The following is a 9,496-nucleotide window of genomic DNA, read 5'->3' as shown; positions in this document are numbered from 1 at the left end:
TCTTCCAGAGGATAAGCTTTTTGGAAATTTTTACAAAGCAAGTGTTGTGCTTAGAGCACACGAGCTCTCTTGTATATTTACGATAGATTTTTCATTAGAGCAGGTGCCAGCATTCGATGCCTTTGAGGACTATGAAGAACATGAATTCAAAAGTCTAAGAGTGTTGTTGTGTTGGACGGAGTGACTTATGTCCACCATCCAGGGCTTTGGTCATCAAGTAGAGCAAGTGCAAGAAAGCTTAGAAGGGATTTGGAGAAGATCCCCTCGTGTGGCATAGTGTGACTAGACAGTTGTCCCCTGCATTCAAAGAAATGTCGACTTGTTTAGTACAAGTACGGGTTTTGGTGTTTTTTGCACCTTCGGCTTCGAGATGACGCAAAAGCATAGGCCTCGTCCACCTCTGAGGGCGCTCAACTAGCAAAGGATAAGGATTATGATGAAGAGATACCCATCAACTTAAAGGAAGAGCGAGGCTTTGGCAAATAGCGACCCTATGGTGCCGGGATTCGATGTGGATGCCCCAAGGAAGGGTAAAGAGATGGAGGATGAGCCTCAAGACCTTCCTTTATCATGCCTGGTGAGCTTCAAGATGGGCCCAAAAAATTAAGAGTTTATTCTTTTAGTGGACATTATGAAGTAACTAAATATGCTTGAGGACTACTATCTTGTGGTATTAGCTAAATTTAGCGATGCTGATATTGGTTTCATTGCGGATGAAGAAGATAAATATTTCTTGGTCGACTCAGAAGTCAAGGAGGGGGTTTACAGGACATGAAAACTATTGCTCACACAGTTTTTTGAGGAGGCTAAGTCACAAGAGAGTCAGTTTCCCCCCGAGATAGAGATTGCTCAAGCTATAGAGTGTTTAGGAGTGTTGGGACAAGGACAAGAACTAAGAGAGAGAAGAAATTCCAAACATTGGGGGGACAATCCCGCTACGGTCAAGAAGAATGCTAGAAAACAATAAGAATCATCTGGTAGTGTGTGTTCCTTTTGTTCTTAGTGTTAAGTGGTTGCTATTGCTATGACATTTTTCAATTTTGATATGTTTGATTTCTAGCTTCTTGTTTGCGAAGATGAGTTCATTAAAAGAGTTGGAGGAAGCATGTCAACAGGTAGTGCATCCTCATCTTCCTCCAATTTAAAAGAGACCAGAAAGGATTCCCGCTTGGCCCACTATGTGGGACATTTCAATCATAAAAAGGTAACAAGTCGTATGTACACATGTACATATACACAACTAAGAGACAAATATCTATATGCATATTATTTGGCAATGTTTCCTAACAAGCATATTTTCTTTTCTTGTTTCTTGACAGATCATAATATTTCACAAGGATTTCTCTCCAGACAATGCGGTGCCACCTCTTTTTGCACTAAAGGTAGTTTCGAGGTATTTAGGTGGCCATCCTATGGCAACCAATGCCGAGAATGTGATATTTATAACAAAGCAATTCGCTTTGCAAGTTTTTGGTATTGGATATGGATGCTAGGCGTTTCAAATGCCATATTATTTGTCATATGTGGGTCAAGCTATTGCAATGGGGATGAAACAAGTTGAAAACTTGCATCCACATGGGAAGAGAAGATTCATAAGGGAAAAGAAAACAAGGCTATGGGGTGCACTGCTGCAAACTTGATGAAGGCCCCTCCACGGTGATGCTAATCGGAGGTCAAAGACGAGAATGACCAAGACGAACCCCAAAGAGGATGAAGCCATCATCAAGTCCACCTTCTCCCAGCTTGACGCCATAGCTCATGGCATTCCCTCACATTGAATTGATTCCAGGCATTTCGGTGCCTTTCCTTGGATATCATTTTTAATTTTCTTGTAATTGCGGAATTCTTTACAATCTCCTATTGTGCTCTATGAATTAGTCTTCTGTATGACCATTCATGTAACTCTAGTAGGCTTACTTAAATGTATCAAACTTTGTTTCTCAATATCCATTTATGTAAACAAACTGTTTGGTAGAATTTCCATTTGAGTTTTGAGTATCAATGTTTTATTTGTGTTTGAGTGGTCTTGGTCATCTAACCTTCTCCATTAAGTATCTTGGATGTTTGAATTGGTGACATGCTTTCTTGTTTTGGGTACAGAGATTGATAATATTAGATGTCAATGGGCTATTCTTGCGAAGAAGGTAAAGACCTTTTGGAAATACACGTCTGCAGCGGTCGTGGTTTATTGCGGGACACTATGTTATGTTGCGGTCAAGACTTCAACAATTTATAGTAGACTTTTTGCTGAAGGGATTTTGGGTAGGTATATGGTCATTAATGCCAAATTGGTATTTGACTCCTATACTTTGACTACTATCACGTAATATACAAATTGATCTTGAGCAGCATCTTCAGTTCTTTTATGATAGGGCCCGATGCTATGAGGACCTGGAAATTGAGCATCCCTATGAGCCACACCATGGAGGACTATTTACAAAATATTTTGCACATATATACATTGAAATTGACCCTAATAATATAATGTTTATACGAAACACCAGAAAAATCAAGGTACAATCCAGTTGGAAGCCTCATTAAGGCTCCTAGCTTTGAGGGCGATGAGGATTATGATTTTTTTGAGAGATTGAAGCCATATCTTTTGTGCTTGTATTGGTTTCCAAGATGTGCTACTGAATATGTATGGTCGAAAGATATAATATAGAAACACATTATTATTTGATTGTTAAAGACATTTGGATAGTGTATCGTATTGTATCTTCTTTGATATATTGTGAATTTAAGAAATTGTCTGAATTATATCATCTTTGTATTCCTCAGAGGCAAGCACTGTTAAACACACCAAAACAATAGCATTACCAACAGTAAAAGAAAAATGACACAAATAACTAATTCTTAACAAAAGGGTTGTGTGTTATAAAAGGCCCATCCCTTCTCAAACAAACATTCTTCATATGTCCAACTCGAAAGCTAAAACGATCAGTATCCACACTCCTGTTCTCAGAGCTAAATGTTCACGGATATTAAATAAGCTTCAATACTTGTTCACCAAGGCTTTCTCCACCAACCCATTTGGAATATGAATTTCAATGTCAAAGGTTGGTCCACCATCTTCGGTGGACTCTAGAGGGATCCAATTGTCCACTTTTTTCATCCATAGTTTATAGTCACCTCTACGCACACCGTCCACTTGATCCCAGCCTAAACATAGATGTAAGGAATATTTCATCTATATCTTTGCAAATACACATAGAAGGAAAATTATACAGTTTAGTAGCCTTGAAAATATACACGAAAACATGAATTGGCAGAAACTAGGAGAGTCCCATGGATCTTGATGCTTTAGAGCACTTCATACAATATCATTTAGCATTTTTGTTGCCAGAAGTTGCATGGACCACCAATCACGGATCGGCCACTCGATCAAATCAAATGGCGGACAAGGAAGAAGTTCAAGAGCACCATATGAATTTGGAGATGTAGGCACCAAATATTTATACTCATAAAAAAAAATTCTAAGCAGAGAAGGTTTTGCGAAGACTTCCTAGCCACATCAAGATTTTGCCTACATCAACATGCAAAGTTTTATAGATTCCACTTAGGCTCCTCAAAGGTTGTTCCTCTATTGAATTTGATGGAAATATACATGTAAATGGATGAAATTCATGACTACAAAGCAACTAAACCAAGGAAAAGGGTATTACCATGGGAGACTTACAATTAGATGGGACGATATGATGTGAACTAGGGAGGCCAAGTTTCAAATCCTTTGTAGTGTAAACATGTTGCACTATTGCAACTAAACCTCTCTCTGGAACCTCCTTAAACCGAGCAATCTACCTTTCTAGTGATTCTTTAGTAAATCACGATGCCTTACTTGGTGAGGGCCTATTGCTCTTGGTTTCATGTACACCTATGAGTCTTTTTTGAACGTTACTCCTATAGATAGTCTCAATGGAACCTTGAGGACGTTGTTGATGACCTGTAGATGCCATTAGAATGATTCAACAAGAGGGAACTTGTAGTTCTTGCGAGGAAAACAAGGAGTTCATTGCAAGGAAGGGAGAAATTGTGGCTCTTAAGTACCATTAGACAATGGTGTTCTTGTGGCCATGGCTATGGCAATGGACATAAGGAGGTAATGGAAAGATTTGATGGATGGATTAGTGAAATGGAGAGAAAGAATGCCAAAAGAAGTAGTGTTTCTTAGAGAAACACACCAAAAAAGCTTGTTTTGGACTATACACAACATAAAATGAGTTTTTTGAGTGAGAAGGGGTCTTTTAGGAAAGAAGGAAAATTTTTCACTTTTTGCCTCCGATTTTTTGATGCCCTGTGGGGCCCACTTAGGATGGGGGACAACATTCTTAGAGGTAAAAGTTAAGGGGGGGAGGGGGGGGGGGGGGGGGGGGGGGGAGAGACAAAAGTGAAGATAGGGGACAAGGCTACTTTTGGTGGGCCCAAGGGAAAAAAGGGAGCGGATAAAATATGCACACCACCCCCTTCCATATTGGTCCACCTCAAATATCTTGTCATTAGGAGAGTCATTAACTCTTAAGCTAAATGGCTCTTTTTGATTCCATATTTTCCCTAATGTATGAGCTAGCAAATGGATTTTCATTAGACCTTGGCAGACATGTTCCACTTGATCTAAGTGGGACATATTTGTATACTACTACCACTATCCTTTGCTCTATCTCCGTGGATGCTTGGGCAAGTTCTAGGATCCCTAATACACTCCGTATGAAGAATACCATTCATGGAAAGGATGTATTTATCCTGATAAACAATAGCAATACACATAGTTTTTTAAATAAATCAATTGTGAACAAGTTACATTTTTTTTCCACTAATTTACAACAACCCATAAGAGTTCAGGTAGCCAATGGTGAAGAGGAAATCAACACCCAAATATGTCCACAGGTTCCCATACAGTTGGCTGAAAATTATGGAGCAAAGGTGAACCTGATTACCTTGGAAATGGGACCCATAGATGCAGTACTTTAGTGTGATTGGCTAATGGCCCTAGGAAGGATTACTATGGATTTTTCATAGTTTTACATGGAGTTTTCCATTGATAGGAAGCCTATCCACCCATAAGAAATCCACTGTAGTAAATCAGATTTCCAGCTTATCACCATTAAGCAACTCAAGACAAAGTATAAGAAGCGCTCTTATATTTTTGTTGTACACCTAAATAAAGAGGTTGAGGATTAGTTTAAGAATTCAATTGACAGTCCAACATTAAAAGCTCTACTTGAGGAGTATAGGGACTTATTTGAGGTGCCTACATTTATTACCACCCAAGAGAACAATGGATCACTTAGAGCCACATTCCAAGCTAGTCAATAATCCATCTACATATTGTCAAAATATGAGCATATAGAAGTGGGCAAGCAAAATCAAGGAACATTTAGAGATGGATTTCATTGAGTCTAATTCTTCGCCGTTTGCTTCATCGGTCTCGTTAGTGAAGAAGAAAGATGGATCCCTTAGGATGTGTATAGATAATAAGGATCTAAACAAGGCCACAATGAAGAATATATATCAGATTCTTGGAGTGGATGATTTGCTCGATGCTCCATGGGGCTAAGTTCTTTACCAAGATTGACTTGAGATAAGGACATCATTAGATCCACATGTGAGAGGGTGATGAAGTTAAAATAGCCGTTAGGATTGATCATGGGTTATACCATTTCTTGATGATGCCATTTGGGCTTCCAATATCCTAGCTACCTTCCAGAGTCTGATGAATAAGATATTGCAACCTTTCCTCTTTAAGTTTATTCTTGCGTTCTTCGATGACAAATTGATTTACAATAAGACATTGGAGAACCGTTTGTCACATATGAGGAAGGTCTTTGATGTGTTGAGTGTTGAGATATCGAGCTCCACTCGTGATACGCCAGGGTGACCGTTGTGTATTTATGTCACTGACTTGTCAGTTGCAGACGCGGTTGGTACACCGCCCATGAATAATAGCTACATGATAGCTATCCTTATCTACTCTAGTACGTGGCTCAGTTAGTATGCCACCTTAGTTAGTTGAGTTTGGTTTGAGACCCATATATAGGGTTCTTCTATTTCTTTGTACTGGAGTTCTTTTGGCTTACACAACTAAGAAGAGGAAAACTGTTTTCAGCCTCCACCCTTGTGTGTCTTCCCCCATTGTGCAAGCAAGAAAGCTTCAAGCGAGACTCCTTCCTTCTCTCCCACAATCTTGACATGGTATCAGAGCCTTGTTCGTGGTAAGGAGCTCAAGAAAGCAAGCCAAGCTCGCGGTGTTCTAGTAAGAGGAGTAGTGTTGCTTTCATTTTCTGTTTTGGGAGCAGATCTCTGCAGGTAGCACAACCGGAAAGTGCAAGAGTGCATTGTCTTAGGTTGGGACGCCCTTCGCGGTGAAGCCATTTCGGGGCCTGTTTTGGAGGCGGAAGTTTTCTGCACGCACTTAGGAAAAGGCCCAGTTTTATGCTGTGCAGCCACTGTTCTACAGGTCGGTGAATAGTTACTATAAAAATTGCATTGTATGCTTGTGCGCAGAGACATTGGGAGTTACAGAATCATCCCTGATGCCTATTGATGCAAAATCGTCACTAGGAAGTGACTGTGTGGTCAAATACCACTTTCGCCAGTTTTGTAGATTTTCCCTTGTGAGGGTGAAGCTGTGGTTTTTGCAGTGACAGAATTTTTTGCAGTCTTCTGTAATGGCATCTGATTCTCTTTCACAGATTGTCACTGAAAAGCTTGACAAGAACAACTTCCAAGCATAGAAGTTTAGAATGACGAATTTCCTTATGGGAAAAGGATATTGGGAATTTGTTGCAGGAAATGAAGAAGAACCAGTTCTTCCTGATGTTCCCAATCAACAGCAAATGCAGGCATTTAAAACATGGCATGAGAGAGCCAGGAAAGTTATGTACTGGCTGTCTATCAGCATTTCAGACTCTATGATTGTGCATATTCAGGATGCAAGTACGCCAAAGGAGGCATGGGATACTTTGTCAAAAATGTATAGCACAAATACGCAAGCCAGGAAAATGCAGCTCAAGCAAGAGTTGCATAATGTGCAAAGAGAAAATATGAGCATCAATGACTACCACATGAAGGTGAAGAAGATTGCAGATGCACTTGCTTCCATCGGGTCGCCAGTGGAAGATGATGATTTAGTTTCTGTAACCTTGAATGGTCCAGGAAAGGATTATGCACAGTTTCGGACATCCATTTCAGTTCGTGAAAGATTTCTTGATTTTGAGGAGCTGATTGCTCTTCTAATTTCTTAGGAGCAAAGAAATGGTGGTGCATCTTCTTCAGGAGGAACTTCAAAAGAAGCTGTCTTCTACTCAAATGCTGGAAGAGGTAGAGGAAGAGGTAGAGGAGGCCGATTTGGAGGCCGTGGTAGAAATCAGAATATGCAGCAAACTCAAGAAAACTAGTCCTATGGAGGAGGACGTGGTAACTCTAGAGGCAGGGGGAGCCAAAGAGGTCGTGGTGGATGGCAAAGAGGTCAAAATGCAAACAGTAATGTTGAATGCTACTACTGTGGTAAAATGGGTCATATGGCTAAAGATTGCTATAAAAAGCAGAATGACATCATGAATGGAAAACTGCAACAAGGGAATTATGCATCTTCTAGCAGACAGGGTGATGACAAAAATGAGCATTTGTTCATGGTGCAGTACATGAACAATTCTGTGACAAGTGCAGAAGAAAGTAATGATGTATGGTATGTTGACTCAGGTGCATCAAACCACATGACAGGTCATGCAGAATGGATGGAGGATGCAAGGAAAATGGAAAAACCAGGATTTGTGGAGACTGGTGATGATATTGCACACACTACAAGATATAGACCTTATAGCGACGTTTAAAGCGACGAAAATACAAACAACAAAATTTGCCCCCGTCGTCGGAAAAAGCGTCGTTATTGACGACGCCATGGAATCGTCGCTATTTGCGTCGCTATATGCGTCGCTATTTGCGTCGCTATATGCGTCGCAAATGCGACGCATATAGCGACGCAAATAGCGACGCATATAGCGACGGTTGCAGAGAATTTGCGACGCTGATAGCGACGACAATAGCGACGTCTGCAGTAAATTTGCGACGCAAATAGCGACGGTAACAGAGGAAAAAAAAATTTTGTGGCAGGGCAGCAAGCTGCCCTGCCACATATAGCACTGTGTGCTGTATGAGAGCCATACAAAATAGTTTCTGCACTGCTGCATACAAAGCGTTTGCAAACAAAAAGAATCTATACTGAAATCATAAAACTGATAGATGAAATAAATACATGATATCGCATAAAATGCGATTGGTACAATCATAAAACAATATCACTAATACATAGAAAATGTTTACATAGATCGGGCGACTAAAAACTAAAGGTATGTGAGCGCTAAGGATCCGAGGGCGAGCTACAAATCATCGTCCCCCGAAAGCTCGTCCCTCTGCAAAGGAGCATCAAACGGATTCTGCAGAAAAAGAAACAACATATCAATCCACCATACAATAATGCATTCAAATATCTCATGGTAACTACGGATATGAAAGATGAGAGACTTACTGGGCCGCCGCGTCTGTACAATCGGTCGATCAATGATCTGAGACCGTGCCTCTCTGCATATTGAGTCTCAAGGCCTTGCGGATCACGATTTGTAATGGAGTGCTGCAAAGAAAACAAAATGCTAACTGTTAGAAATATGATTGTCAGTACAAATAATATCTCAAAAAAACAAATAAGCAAAACAAAAGAGAAACTTACAAAGTCCTCCAAATATGTCCTGTGGCCGCCACTCCCAAGATGATGTACCGATCCGGCCTCGATTCGTGCCCTCGCCGCCTCCCGCTGCTGACTCCAACGTCCTGGCGAATTTGTAGCCTCCTCCCTCAGTCGGCGCCAGTCCTCTGCATCTAACCACTCGGGCTTTGGAGCCCCACTCTTGATTGCCTTGCGTGCGTCGGATCGTCTATGTGACATGTATGCACGCATGCAATCCATCATCCAGCCCGTAGAGAATCTATCCACTGCGGCTGGCACCGGGAACTCCTCATGCAAGGATGCTACTATGTACTCCTTGCTCCCCTCCGGTATGTTCCTCCAATGATCCAGGACGTTGTGCCGAAAAACTTGTTGGCACAACTCCCTCATGCGAGCTATCACCCTCCTCCCCTCATCATTCATGATGATAGCTCCTGACCTGCCATCCACTAGGTATCCATAATCCCTAGGAGTGTGCCTCGTATGGGCCCTCTCCCATCTCCGTCCACGCTCCTGGGCATATCCAGGAGACCCCTGAACATCCGGTGTACCGACGGGGGTACCCTCTCCCGGAGTGCCACTGAAAGGGGTGCCACCAGAGGGGGTGCCACCAAAAGGAGTGCCACCAGAGGGGGTGCCACCAAAAGGAGTGCCACCAAAAGGCGTGACATCTGCCGACGGCTGCGCAAAAGCCGGAGTAACTGGAGTGGACGTCCCCACAGGTGTGACAAATCCTGGAGGTGACCGAGCTCTAGCTGAACGACGAGACGGAGACAC

At 41.7% G+C, this 9,496-nt stretch overlaps 1 long non-coding RNA gene across 1 annotated transcript; it reads right to left on the bottom strand.

Annotated features, from left to right (window-relative positions):
• Positions 1 to 8,325: 8,325 nt before the first annotated feature.
• LOC148028234 (uncharacterized) lies at positions 8,326 to 8,932 on the bottom strand. Its single transcript, XR_015692571.1, has 3 exons — positions 8,723 to 8,932; positions 8,525 to 8,626; positions 8,326 to 8,432 (listed from the first exon to the last, which is right to left on the bottom strand). It is a non-coding gene; the product is annotated as an uncharacterized LOC148028234 (long non-coding RNA).
• Between the last annotated feature and the right edge of the window lie 564 nt (positions 8,933 to 9,496).

The sequence above is a fragment of the Lygodium microphyllum genome, chromosome 12, assembly GCF_053477565.2.
Source record: "Lygodium microphyllum isolate KBCC chromosome 12, Lygodium_microphyllum_v1.1.10, whole genome shotgun sequence".
Taxonomy (NCBI): Eukaryota; Viridiplantae; Streptophyta; class Polypodiopsida; order Schizaeales; family Lygodiaceae; genus Lygodium; species Lygodium microphyllum.
The sequence above is the reverse complement of the archived record's forward strand: the minus strand, read 5'-3'. Positions and strand labels throughout refer to the sequence as shown.